The sequence below is a fragment of the Anastrepha ludens genome, chromosome 5, assembly GCF_028408465.1.
Source record: "Anastrepha ludens isolate Willacy chromosome 5, idAnaLude1.1, whole genome shotgun sequence".
NCBI lineage: Eukaryota > Metazoa > Arthropoda > Insecta > Diptera > Tephritidae > Anastrepha > Anastrepha ludens.
Genome location: NC_071501.1, coordinates 75,409,977 through 75,424,050, shown reverse-complemented (window position 1 = coordinate 75,424,050; position 14,074 = coordinate 75,409,977). Strand labels below are relative to the sequence as shown.

The window sequence follows — 14,074 nt, the reverse complement described above, 5'->3', positions numbered from 1 at the left end:
AATTCAAAGTGTTAATTAGGGAAGCGGAATCGCGTAAATCGGTGAAGTCGTAAAAACTAAAATTAAAAAAAACCAAAAATTGTACTGACAGTGGCGCAGTGGAAGAGAAAAATGTATACCATAAATCAGTGGTAATTTTTTACAGTACTTATTTTCGAATAATAAAATAAAATTAAATGTATGAAAAAAGCAAAAAAAACAAAAAATGAATTTGCTTGATAAATTTGCAACTTGCTAATAAAGAATTATATACGAGTGACGTGAAGGACAAAGATCACACAATTTTGGCGCAAACTTTGACAGCGGTGTTTTTATGAATGTTTATTTGTTGTTGGTTATTGCAAAAATAAATAAGTGATTATAAAAAAATGTAACGTATAATATTTAAATGACGTGTTTTCAATATTTTTAACTCAAATGTGCATACTAAACTTTTTATATGTAAGTGTTTATGTGTATATGTGTACGTAGTATGTGTGTCTGTTACCCGGTTTGTAATTGAAGGCTTAAGAACACGGCACGGACATTAGATATCTTTTCTTACTAATAAAAATATGCAAGCAAATGTTCTCATACTTACAATACATTTGCAGCCACAGGTGGTTTCGCTATTGGATGCGGCACTTGCATATATGTATGTATGTATACATTCAATATGAACTTATATGTATATATGTACTTTTATTAGACATTTTGTTTTAGCGCTTTTGCTGATTACTATCAATATCATTTGTGCTAAGTGTTGCTATATTTTTTTACTTTTGCATTGACGTTGTCGCTCGCTGTTATTGTTGTCATTGTCGTTGGAGTAATCTAATAGCGAGAAACTTTGCATGCTGCGAGCGTGTTCTTGTCGCGCATATTAGGAGTATGGCAAATTTATTGAATTTCGATTGACTTTGCACTTAAGAATAAACGCTACAACAGTGAACTAATAATCAACTCATTATATATTTGTGTATGTAAGCATTTAAGCACTTACTTGCATATATAAGTACATATGTATATGTATGTGTAAGTTAATTGAATGTTTTGTATAGTTAACGGAGCGTCATGGGTGTGCTGACGTTACCGGAAGAACTAGGCATGTATGTATGTGTGTATGCATGCCCTCAAGATGTGCTTGTTGCTTCTTGATTTCTGCGCAATAATTGAAGCTCTTTCTCTATTATTTTTATTGCATTTATATTCTAATTGCCATGTACTTAGAAAAACTCCAATATTTTCGGAAAGTCCTTTAGTACAGTGCTTTAAAGTCAGTTAGTATTAAGATGAAATTGCCACTTTGCTAAAACGCCTATCGATGAGTATGCTTTTAGCTACAAGATAGCATGTTGGGCGCCTTCTTGTGTGGTTAACCTCAAAAATGCTGTTTACACACGCATACATTTGTACATATGTAAAAGTTAGCCACGATCGTAAGTTGTCTGTTGTTTTTGTCATTCGTTTCCTTATTAAATTCTTGCCGTCTGTTAAAACTTATGTGTTGTTTTTGCGCATGATTCATTCACTCCACTCACGTAAGTGGTAGCAGTTAATGCCAATTCAGTCAGATGCTTGGCCTGAACGTTTTCGTTGTATGTGGGAGTTGCATTGTGTTATATTTTATTGTATTGTCTTTTGTGAACTGTTTCGTTTAACCTCGAGTTAAAATATTTTTTTTTTTAAATGTTATAAACAAAACAGATAAGCGCAAAACAAAACAAGTTAAAAATAAAATTTACATAAAAAATAAAACAATGAACAAAAACAAAAACAAAATATATTTATTAAAATTTGTGAAAAAACATAAGAATGAGAATTGAAAACAAAACGACGTGAAAGCTGTTAATCATTAAACATTCGTTCGTCCGTTTGATCGTTTATACCCTATACATATGTATGCACGGTTGTCAGTTCTTTCCATTTTGGTCAGAACAGATGTAGTGAGAGAGAGAGAGGGAGAAAAAACGGTAACTGTGCTCAGCATTTACACGAAAATAAACAACTAGAATAAGAAACAAAAAATTGTGTTGGTATTGGTGTTACCTGTATTCGAAAACTTTAAAAGTAAGCAAATTTGTAGAACTTTTTTTTTCGACATCTTTTGTAATCGCGTTTGTGTGTTATTGACCGCTGAAGAGTCATCAATTTTTGTGCTTTTGCTGGCGAGCTGCTGGAAGGCGTTTATGTGCTGTTGTTACAGGTAAGTTTTAAAAAACTTGTTGTTTTGTAAAGGGCCTTTCAAAAGTGACACCTAAATGTCGGTAGTAAATAATTTGTAGACTGTATCTTTTTTTATGCCATCTTTGACATTTGCCAAGTAGGCAGATAGATGTACAATTTATATGAAAGAAAAACGCGTTAAATTATTGAAACTTATACCAAAAATGGATGATCTTTAAGAACAACATAGCACAAAATTTGTGACTTTTTTGGTAGAAATAACCATCCGAATGAATCGAAAATTCAAAGGTTGGTTCAAAAATTTCAAGAAATTGTTTTGGTAGACGATAGAAAAAGGCGGACTAAAAACTGGACGTTCTGTTGGAAATATTGCTGCTCTAGCGCAAAGTGATTTGTTATAAAATATTTCCGACGGCAACTTCGCATTGGAATATTTACATTTCAGAATATATAAAAGTCTTGCTTATACTTCTTCATATGTCGAACGGTGTTATATGAAATACTTTTTAAGAGGATTAAAGTGGGCTTTGATAAACGGTTTTTTTTCTTATACTTCCCTCTTATATCCGCAACTCATTAAGTATATTTTTCCAATAACACTTCGGAAACTGTTAATATGTGCCCATGTAGGTGTACTTCAGAAGGTTTAAAATATAAGTGCCCACAATTTTGAAAGTGGTCAAAGTCTCTATATAAAAAAATATGGTTTATAAGATACTCATTTGACATCACGTTGTCTTAATCTAAATAAGTTCACGGAAATGTTTACGTAATTAGCGAAAATGAAGCCGCGGACAGTGTTTGTTATTTCAACAGTATGCGAAAGTCGTTAAAAGTCAAAAAAATAAAATAAAATAAAAAATAACCTAATTAGTCATAACAATCAGCCAACTCTGATAAACAGGGCAGTACAAAATATGCCATTAAAAACTTATTTTAAGGACTTAAAATATGCCATTAAATTCTAATTATGTACTCCAAATATTATTGGAAAGTTCTTATACAACTTAAGATATGCTTTGAAATTTTATATGCAGTGCATTTAGTAACTATAAAACTGGGACTTATTGACAAATTTCGACAATTTAATTATTTTTTGTATTAAATACAACTTTAAATTGTTCTACTTAAACCATATAAATCCAAGCTTCTAACTTTGCCAAAATTAAAATATAAAATTAACAAATTTTAATAAAAACCTAAAATTTCATAATCAGAATTTTTAGAAAAATTTCTGGCTATAATTAAGCCCTTAGAATTTTGGTATAATAAAGAGCAAATTTGAGGTCGCTCAAAATTATGATTGCTTTTTGATTATGTTTTGTTTTTGTGGCGGTCGAAATTTGTTTTCCTGAAGTGAATGTTCTTTTTGATATTCTTTGGATTTTCGCCACAGTGTTATTATAATATATTGTAATAATTACAGAAATGATTAATTTTTTTTCTTAACTGAAAGCGCACTGCAATAATTACTTCTACTAAGGTACTTCAAAACTTGACGACAAAAAGAGTAAAAAATACCGCGGGAGAATCTGAATTTGATTAAAAATCAATGGATAAAATTCTTAAATAATTGTACTTATAAAATATTTTAAAAAATATGTTCTCACGATACTGAATTTTACATTTTGGATTTTTCGCCTAACAGAAACAAAAACTCTAACAGAGACCCTAACAATATTTGAGTGCAATTATTAATTTCCATTATATTCAGCCAGTGGGCAGAAAAACTAAAAAAAACCAAATGGTTACTGCCTTATTTTCCTCCGAACCTTCACGAGCATTTATTGTATAATTATTTGCCTATTCAATTTATGTTTCCAATAAAGTTCATATTTTATTGCTTTTAATTATTTGTGTGTTCGTTATTTAGTTGATTTTGAAAATGATATAAATCATTTAAAGCTTTAAAAAGGCAATTTTGTGCATGACTAGTACGAAACTTAATATTCATAAAAAATATTTGCGTTATTCAAGACCATAAAAAGCCGAAGAAAACATACATTCCTATATCACAATAGAAAAATATATATATTTTCAGAAAAGTCAATTGTATTTTAGAAAGCGGCAAATGTTCTTCAAATTAGTTACGAGCATTTCGACCGTTCATCAGTTGACCGCCAACTTCACACGTCTTAATTATTTTCTCTGAGGTAACGTCTAGACCTTAGTTTACGCTTAGTTATATTCAAGAAAGTGTCAGATGTCTTTCAGAGGACATAAATTGCACTCGTACTTGTTTGAAGTAAATTTGAGAATTTCTGAAATACAATTGAAAATTTTAAAGCACACATAACACACTAATTGACTATTCTTAGAGGCCTATTACTTCTGAAGTAATATCGAAAAAGATGTACGCAAACAAAATTATGACTGTTTCTATTGGGCATTGCTGTGGTTTTTCTACTTAAGTACCGCTTAAATTACGGGTATTACCCCATTACCCCGCACTATACAAACTTCTGCACACCTGTTGATGAGAATCATTTACTACTTACATAAGTATTAGTAGTTGTTGCTACAAAGACTGTTAAAATATGGAGGAGTGATATTTCACAATCTAAGCATCACTCGAATCGTTCGCTCTTGCTGTATTTTTCAGCTTCATATCCACCAAATGCAAATGTGACTTTGCCGCTCTCTTAATATCGCACTCATATACTCGTACATATATATGTATGTATGAAAACAAGTACATTTTGCATTTAATTTGAATTATTATTACTTTATTTTTTTGCACTTGTTTGTGAGCATTGAGTTTTCAACAAACAAAGATGATCTCATATTGTATGTATTTTGGTCATGCTCTGTAAGTATGTACAAAGTGCATACATATATAGGCATGCACAAATATTTGTTCAATAGGTTTTGCATTTTCAATTTGCGTTTAAATTATATTCTACACATATACATGCATATTACTTATATATGCCTGTACGCATTGTATTGAAATTTTCTTAAATTTATTCGTTTTTACTTTTTAAGCTCTTTGTGCTGTACTATTTTTGTAATTGAATTATATCGCGAATTTGAACTCATAGTTTATTAATGGATCATAATTTTAATATTAAAATACATATGTCCGCAGAACGAAAATAATTCCAATACCACTGTGGTATATAACTTGTTATTGAAAAATTTTTGTGTTATTGAAATTTTGTTGTGGAATGATTGGAGTACAGCCACAAATGGTAGTCGTAAAATATTTTGGTATTGGCATCATACGATATTTGTTGACCCAAATATATACAATACAATACTTAAAAAACAGGTTAAAAAGTTTTTTGTACATATTTTATAATTTTCCGTTTTTCATTTACATTTTTTTTATTCACTTCTACAGATGTTATTATATCTTAGCGGTCTATCCAATAGAAGTAACTACGACGAAATGATTGAAAAAGTCTCGATATGGTTTTAAATGATCAACGAAACAAAGTGTGCGAAGTAGTAGAGGCCAGAGGTATGCCATAAGGTGGGGTTTTGTCAATTTTACATGAGAAGATGGTTCGACAAGATGGGAATCGCATTTGCTTTTAATGGAAAATAAACGCAATGCAATCATTGAAAATTCATGCCAAATTCACGGATTTAAAATTTTAATTGTTACAAAATCGAATGGGAAGGTCATCCACCAAACAGATACTAATTTAAAGGTCCTCCCAAAATCTTGCCTTTTAAAACTTTATTTATTTCCAAACTTAAAAAAATGTCTGAGCGGATAAGGGGAAGTCATTGCCCAAAGATATGACCAGATGATTCTTTTCAAAATTTAAGAAATGTCTGAGTGGACAACGGTTCATATAGAAAAAGAAAATAATCGGGTAAGGAGATACCATTTTGAGGACCTTTCGAAATCGTACCTTTTACAATTTCCGCCTGATTCAAAAGATTTGACCACAAACGACTTTTTTATTTTCAAATTAAAAAAAGGGCTGAGTTAATAAGAGTTCAGGCGAATTGGAAAGTTATTGCTCAAAAAGGTACTCATTTGCCGATCTTCCGAAAATCCTACCTTTTAGACGTCTTAAAAAAGTTGAAGAAATGACAGAAAATTTAATGAATAAGTGAATAATAAAAAATAATAATTCGTATTTCTATATTTTTCTAAAAACTTATTGAAATACGCTTGTAATTATGTTTTTTGCTTTTGGGCATACCTTATACACTATTTAGAAGTAAGAGGCTGAACACAAAACTTGCTTAAAGTTACCTTCGCTTGTTTAATTTGTTATTTTTCCCATGTATGCATTTTCGATAAACTGGCGGACCACTCCAATCGAAAATGGTTTTGATATTCCATAATTAATTTTCTGCTACTAAATCGTTATTGAGCCCATCCGAATTCTAAAAAAACTGTTACGCTGCCTATGTCCTACTTTCATAGAACTCTTGGAAAAATTGCCTGTTAGGTTTCCTTCCCGATATATATATAAATAGATATATATATAAATATATATATATATATATATATAGGGTTTTCCAATAAGAGGTGTTATACTGATATTCAATCAATGGTTTCGTTGCTTGTGTGGCACGTAGTGCCGTCTTGTTGAAAATAAACGTTGTCCAGATCAATACCATCCAATTCCGTTGCTTGTGTGGCACGTAGTGCCGTCTTGTTGAAAATAAACGTTGTCCAGATCAATACCATCCAATTCCGGCCGTTAATCGTTAATCGTTAATCATCTCTCGATAGCGCAATCTATTCACCGAAACTGTTGCTCCAGCTTCATTTTCGCAAAAGTAAGGTCCAATGCCTCCGCCGGACCATAAACCGCACCAAACAGTCGCACGTTGAGGATAGAGAGGCTTTTCAACAATAACTCTTGGATTTTCTGAGCCCCTAATCCGACAATTTTGCTTGTTGACGAAGCCACCGAGGTGGAAATGGGCCTCATCACTCAAGATGATTTTTCGATGGGATTACGGATCATTTTCATGCATTTCAACGGCCCAACCAGCAAAGACACGACGTTGTTCTTGTGTTAACTGGACATTATAAGCCCTAATTCCCAAATCTTTATGGGAAATATGGTGTAATGACTTGAATTTTTTTACCAATTTCTGTATTGCGATCCAATAAGGTGCTTCACGATGACCCAAAAATGTTCGAGTTTTACGAACCGTCTCTGCCAAACTTTCACCATTTTTATGGTGAATTTTAATAATTTCAATGCGTTGTTTAAGCGTGAAATCGTTCCATTTCTGCTAATGGTGTAGTTTCTACTTGTCAAATATCAAAAAATGACAGCTTCAAAAGTGACATCTACCAAAATAGCGAGGTATTTAAAATAACACCTGTTATTGGGTGTATGGCCGAGCTCCTCCTCCTATTTATGGCGTACGACTTGATGTTGTTCCATTTTTTGTTTTTGGAGCTTTTTCGCTATCCGAACTCCGAATGGTAGTCGCGCATCAACTCATTCGGCTCGATACATGTAGATATTTGACGAGAGAGTTTGGGTCTGTAATCGATATTTGTAGTGTCTAAGACTCATGCATTTGTTATGGGCTGCTCAAGTATTTAGCCCTACACGTCTAAGGAACGCAACCAGCATCTGCGGTCTCCGATTGCAAATTTCCGAAAGAAATCTTCAGTACTGAATTTTTTTAAATTTCTTACAAAATAAGTTAATAACCTTTTCAATGAAATATTTAAACTCTTATGTCAAGAGACGATAATTTCGTACATTTTTTAAATTATTTATTGTAATACATACGGATACTATGTACATATGATAATGTACTATAAGAACATTAGGGCGGATTAATTTTTTTGGGCATCATTTTTAGTAAATATAGATTCTATTGTATATTACATAAAAATTTTAAGAAAAAAAGTTCATTATACATAATAGTGCTGAAAAGTCAATTCATCGAGAGCCTCAATTTTTAAAAGGATTTGCAAACATCTTTAATTGATACGAAGTTAATGTGAAGATTAATATTTCCTAAATTATGAATAGTTTTTTTTAAACAAACTTGTGTATGGGAATTTTTGGTACGAATAATTTATTTTTGATATTTATTTTTATTAAAAAAATCGAAAATTGGCGCTACAAAGCAAATTTTATGTAATTTTTTAATAGTGTAATAGGAAGATTGACTGTATGGATTTTTTTTTATTTGTAAGTAGGTAGGTGAAATGGTTGAAGTACAACTCTGGCACTTCCCAAGTAGCACTAAAGCACCGTTTTGATACCATTATGAGACCTCCAATAGGCAGATATCTACAACCACCCAAAGCTATTGATATAATGGAAGAAATATATGTAATTAAGGTTGGCGCACTGCCCCAGGCTGTGGAAGAAAGGAGCACCCGGTTACCTAAATGTTCTGGCTGGTTCTCCTTCTCTGAAAGGTCCCCACAGCTTCTGCAATAGGGATTGAGCGGTAAACCTAGCTTTTCCGCGTATGTGCCGATCGTGCAATGACCGAAAAACACAGCTACGAGTTTGGAAATTGAATAGCGTGGAGTCCCGAGGATTTTTTGTGTCCTCCGTGTATTGTACTGGGGCCAAAGGGTTTTCGAAATAGCACATGAAGAAATGGAGCTCCAGCTTTTCTGCGCTTTCCTGAGAAATAAGTTATGCAATTCCTCTTCAAAAACATCAGCAATTTCATTTCCCTCTATGTACCTATGCCCTCGAACCCACATCAGAGAAATGTGAACGGCACACCCAAGCAATTTGATCTACTCCTTACAGGACTTCATCAGTTTGGATCTACACCACGGCGTCATCAGAGCCTTGATTGTGGCTTGACTATCAGGAACAATGTTAATAACTCCCTCGCTCCCGCGTTCCCTAAGCATTTGGCTGCCTGAAGGATCGCAAGGAAGGAAATATTTAAATTGGCTGATTTAGAGAAAACCCCTGCTCTGACTCCCGTTTTAACATCATTTGTAAATTAAACTAAAACTTGCGAAAAAAACCAAGAATAATTACCTTTTAGAACATTTAAAAAAATGTAAATTTTTTCTAATTATAAATCTTTTTTACAATTACCATTTGCAATTAGAATTTTTTATGGAATCCGAATCTGTAAAGAATAATGGCGAAAAATACCATTCCATACAAATTAGCCCGCCCTAGCATCCATACATAAGAATGTGTTGTGGGAAACTACTGGTTGTGTTGAAAAAAATTATGCACAAGGAAGTTTTTTTTGGTGAAGCTTATGCTTACATCGTTCTCAGAAGTCCTAAGAAGTCTCGACCTATACAGTCTTTTTAAGATATGCGAATAAAGTTGGACTACCAATTCAAGCGAACTGTATACAGATAAAAAACGAATATTTTATCAGGAAAAACTTTGCGAGAAGTTGAAATTTAAAAATTCATGCAAGTAGGTACTTATGTACTACATAAAAAAATTATATATTATATAAAAATATGAAAGAAGGAACATATTTTATACGTTACTTTTAATGCGATAACTCTGCCGGGACGCGGCAAAGAATTCATTGAAATCGGAATGAACGAGTGATAAAAGACACAACGCTTTATTCAAAGTAGATTTATTTTATTCAACACTTGTTTACGTCTTTGCGCGGTTTCGAGATTGCTACTTAGCAATCAACAAACACTAGCAAAACAAAAAAAAAAAAAAAAAATTATAAAAAAAATTATTATAAAATCAGCGTGAAAACCAAAACATATGTATATGTACTTATTTATTTCTTTGCAACAGGCACAATTCTACAAATATGAAAACAGAAAAACATGAAAATTGGCCGAGCGCCAACAAAGACAAATGAGATTATTGCCCGGCAAAAGATATTCAAAGAATATTTATCTAATAGAATTTGTATTTTTTGCTTTTGTTATTGTTGTTGAGGCGCCGGTTAATGTCTTCCATGGGTGATGGAATAATGGTTAGACCACTTGATTTTTATTAATTGATATAAATACTGGTGTGTGTTTTTCCAATTATAAAGTTTACGCCTCCTCCGAATGGCGGAAGTCTTTAAGGTAGATTAGGTAGGGTAAAACGGACGTTCATTGGGATATTTACTGTATTTTCATTGATTGTTTTTATTGACGGTGGTAGGAATTTTCTTCCATATAAAAATTTTCGGGCATTTGTACGGAAGATGTTGTCAACGGTATTTTGAAGTCTCTTAAAACCTTATGAAGACCGAGTAGCGATTATAATGTAAAATACTGCTTAAAACGAGTTAAATTATCAAATAAAAATTTTCTATTAGTGTCCTTTTATATAAGGATATACTATTTTCAATTGCACAGCAAAATAAAAGAAAAACTTGAAACTTGCACTTTGCTATACTAAAATGTAACTGAATATTTAGAAAAATTCTGAAAATTCTGATTAAAAAGTCGAAAGTTTTGATGAATTAAAAAAAAAAAATAAATTTTGTACCAAGTTTTAAACTTAGTGTTAAGAAATTTTTGTTGTAGTATGAGCCACAGTGAGCCAGCCATTGACAAGATGTTTATTTCAGAATTTGTAGGTGAAGTGATTTATATGTGTTATTAGTTTGCTTCCATTAATTCATAGGAAGTAAATTAGGTAAAAGTACTTAAGAAATTTATTCGATAGTTCTGAAGCAGCTAAAAAAACACTCGATACACCCGAAAGGGCACACTTCACGTTAAGCAGCTGACGGTTGCTGGATTTTAAAACATGCGTCCTTCTTCCTCGGCAGTATCAGTTTCATTATTTAATTGCTACACCTCGTATTTTTAGTGTCGACAATAAACTTTTTTTGTTGTTTTCTGTTAAGCACCAAAATTCACCGAACTCCATTTCCATTCTTAGCTTTTGAAGTTTGCTTTTGTCTATTTGACGTCAATAAGACCGACCCATAGCCAAATGGGTTGGTGCGTGATTCGTTCGAAACCCCAGAAATGAAGCACCAAATCAAACACCACGAAAAAACTCCTCATAAAAACCATCTGCTGTTCGGACGCGGCATAAAACTGTAGTACCTCACTCCAGTTGTGGAATACCATCAAGGGATTTAATACGAAGAAGTCCATGCAAAAATTTTAAAATCTCTACGAATATTCTTTTCATAAGCTTAATTGTTTATTATTTTTTATTTTTATGCTATTATTGGTAATTATCCTTGAATTAAAAATGCTTCGATGCCCAGCAAAAACTTTTCTGAATGTAATTCATAACAAAATCATGAAAAAATGAGTAAGTTTTCTCAAAAATTCAACTTTGATAAACAAATTAATATATCTTTACCTCTTTTTACGCGAAAGAAACCCCAAATTTGACATTCAGAAATCAGACCCAAAAATCACGTCTTAATTGGCCACCGAGTCTTATTTATGACCGGTTTTACTTATCTAAAACGTTAAAAAATTCACTTTTCTAAATCTGAAATGGATTTCAGCTTCGTGTGATTTCCTGCCACTTTGCTTGCCTAGTTTATCGCAAATTTTATCTCAACAAGAGTTGCTTCTTGCAGACGTCAGCTCCACGTTTGCTTATCAAGGAAATGTGTCGAAAATTTTGCTAATCCGAAAATGTTTGTATACTTTTTTTGGCGATAGGAAAAATTGTGACAATGCTGGACAATAATTGGCATTTGTTTTCGAACCATACTTTTTCATTATTTTTATTAAATGATAAGCAACAAAATATGCCGGTTGTTAGAATGTCGTTCACCGCCCCTGTCACCACCTAACCGCAACTCACGAAACTGCTGCTGCCAAACGCAAATTTGTGATAAACAAAACAAACATATTTTGAGTGGGCCATAATCACTTAGCCACAGTGGGGAATACACATATTTGGTTATAACTAAATTTAATATGCACCATATGTAACTGCGGGTGTGGATAATTGTATAACTTCTTATGCAAATATGTTTTGCACATGCATACATAACTTACTACCTATTATACAAGTATAAATAGGCGAATTTGCGTGCAGATAACAGTAATAATAATCGCAGTCTAAAAGCGGCTTTATACAAAACTGCACCGCTTGTGATTTCACCGATGATAAAGTGGGCAACGCAAAAGTTTTATCAGCAACTCACTATCTCATGCATACCATACTATATGTGTGCACATATATACATACATACGACATAGTACACTACTTAATGTATTTTGGCTACGATATGGGCTATGTAATATTATATATAAACATATGTTATTGTAAGCATAATTAATTAACTTTTAACTTTGAAAATACAGCAGTCGAAATCCGAATGTACATTGCCAATTAACATAACATTCGCCGTTCAGATATGTTAGCCGCTAATTTTTACTGTTACAAACACTTATAAAAATCTCTTATTAATAATTTTTGTTTTATGATTTTTTTCTTTGGTTGGTTAATTCATTCATTCGTTTAAATATTCATTTACTTCGTGCTTTTTTCTCCTAGTTTTTATGATACCTGCAGACTTTTTCTTACTTCCTCTCTTTTGCATTAATTATTGAAAACCGCAACTCATTTTACCTATGACTAACTTCCATAACAGAGTACGAGTATAGTCATTCGCGAAATGCCTTAATTTGGATTGCATAAGTTGGCTTTTTCACCGCATATGTTGAGGAATGTCGAAATATGTATGTATAGTATGTTGTATATGTATATAAGTTAATTGCTTACGAGCTTCAAATGGTGATGCAGATGTCTGGTAGTTTCCGATTTGTTGATCTAACAAGCGATTTAAGGATTTACAGTGCGACTTGCAGCTCTGTTATATGCATTTCTCAACTAGCGGACCCATCTAACAGAGTTATATATTCCGCTTCTGATAAATTTACGGAGCAGCCAATGTTACGAGGCATACCTGCTGTAGTAAAACATATTTTTAGTTCTTTGCTCTGTCGTTAGGATTTTTTTAAAGGGCTTTAAATATTCAAGGATACGTTTAATTTAAAAAATTATTAAAAAAAAATTGTGAAATGTAGAACAACAAATGGGTATAAAAGAAAAGAGAAAAGTCTCCGTTGTAAGATCTATGCAAGAAAATTTTGTTTTATTTTATAAATACAATTTTTAACCCAACTCTTTGCCCAATTTTAGAAGCCTGTTAAGTGTGTAAACCTATTTGCGAGCCTGGCACAGAATGAATGTAGTGTAAAGCAATTGTGTAAATATATCCAAGGTAAAATGATTTGCAATCTACTAAAGCTTGCGAAATATGCTCGCCATCGTTTATAAAAAAGAGGTCTAAAGGATACCTAAAGCTGCAATTAGTGACTCGCAGTGATAACGTCATAGCCGTAACCATAACCATAGCCGTAATATTACAGCATGTGTCATGCCATAATCATAAACAGCTGATATTGCAGTAGAATTAATAACAACATTTGCATTTTGTGATAAAAATACAGATAATTTTCCACTATATATATATAATATATATATATATATAATTGGCGCGTACACCCTTTTTGGGTGTTTGGCCGAGCTCCTCCTTCTATTTGTGGTGTGCGTCTTGATGCTGTTCCACAAATGGAGGGACCTACAGTTTTAGGCCGACTTCGAACGGCAAATATTTTTTATGAGGAGATTTTTCATGGCAGAAATGCACTCGGAGGTTTGCCATTGCCTGCCGAGGGGCGACCGCTATTAGAAAAATGTTTTTATTAATTTTGGTTTCACCAAGATTCGAACCAACGTTCTATCTGTGAATTCCGAATGGTAATCACGCACCAACCCATTCGGCTACGGCGGCCGCCACTAAGTCAATTAATTTTTCGTCATTCATTTCCAATATTCAAATTTTTTTCCGCAAATATCATCAACAAATGTGAAGTATTTCACAGCTTCTTACGGTTACGGAAAAAACCAAAATTCAATAGATACCTTCGTCTATTGTTATGGCTATGGCGTTATGGTTTGGCACCTATAAAGTTTACAGCGTTGCCCATATGTTTGATCAGAGCTGTTGGTTGCCATGGTTATGG

At 32.7% G+C, this 14,074-nt stretch overlaps 1 protein-coding gene across 10 annotated transcripts in view; it reads left to right on the top strand.

The window, feature by feature from the left end:
• Window positions 1-14,074, top strand: part of LOC128865117 (vascular endothelial growth factor receptor 3) — a 139,087-nt gene continuing 125,013 nt past the window's right edge. For 8 of the 10 annotated variants that reach the window (XM_054105105.1, XM_054105102.1, XM_054105103.1 and 5 more), the window contains exon 1: window positions 1-441. The gene's annotated coding sequence lies outside the window, so the exon portion shown is untranslated. The remainder of the gene's footprint in view (window positions 442-14,074) is intronic. The other 2 variants (XM_054105101.1, XM_054105100.1) reach the window with 2 other exon arrangements.